Source organism: Cryptotermes secundus, unplaced genomic scaffold, assembly GCF_002891405.2.
Source record: "Cryptotermes secundus unplaced genomic scaffold, Csec_1.0 scaffold1721, whole genome shotgun sequence".
NCBI classification, from domain to species: domain Eukaryota; kingdom Metazoa; phylum Arthropoda; class Insecta; order Blattodea; family Kalotermitidae; genus Cryptotermes; species Cryptotermes secundus.
This window is the reverse complement of record NW_019723328.1, coordinates 97,617-98,651: the sequence shown is the minus strand read 5'-3', so window position 1 is coordinate 98,651 and position 1,035 is coordinate 97,617.

Here is a 1,035-nt window from a genome sequence, read left to right as displayed (position 1 = left end):
CCACAGTTTTCGTAGCCTCTGCTTGTATTTAATCAAACGATCTAGACCAGGAAGATCGTTGTTTATGTCCGAAAGTGTAACTTTACTTGTCGACAGCCTATATGCCGAAGCAATAGAGGCTGCAAAGTCGCGTGCCGCTTTATCGGCTTCTACCCCCGAATTAATTTCTAGTTTAGGTGATATTTATTCAGAAGCGAGGCTTTGAAACCGCTCCAAATCTTAAAATTTTTCAATGGGTTCCGAAAGTTTCCTAATTTTAACGTGATCCAGAATGTGAAATACTATTGGTAGGTGATATGAGTCCAAAATATCGGAGACGATGACGTCTGACACTCTGATATTTTGGTGAACTACAATGTCTAACACGTCACCATTTCCCGCAGGGGTATAGTGAGTGGGGCACTGTGGTGCTGAAATTTCGAAATTACTTCTATCAAATAAATCAACGAGGGATTTGAAACTCTGCTGTTCCGAAATGGGTTCTTTGCATTCAAATCACGTGCCAAAATAGACTTACGTCTGAAGCTTAAGAGCTCAGTGATGTCAGCATCACTCCAGGCTTTGCCTGGAGATTTGTAAACAGCTGCAAGCAGCACTTCGCTGTTACCAATTGGTATGCAGACCCCTGTCGCTTCTACTGAAACAAGGGGCGGTAGGTATACATGGATGTGGGGAATGCTTTTCTTACTGCAACGGCAGTTCCGCCATTTCTGCCCGACTTGCGTTCGATTCTATAGAAGTGGTAATTTGGAATAAAGAACCTCTCATGAGGTTTCAGATGTGTCTCTGAAAACAGGGCCACATCTACGTGTAGGTCTTGCAGCTGTTTACTGAGCTCATAGCCCTGCCTCCCAATGCCGTTCGCATTAAATGTTATGACTTTGAGGGGCCTATGAACTCTAGTGGCCATTCTGTTTCATAAGACTCAGAACAATTTTGGTAATGGCCATTATTTTTTCCTCCTCGGACACTGCACCACTGACCTCTGTCATAATCTGCTGTACTACAGTCACCACTCTCAACATATTGTCGAGA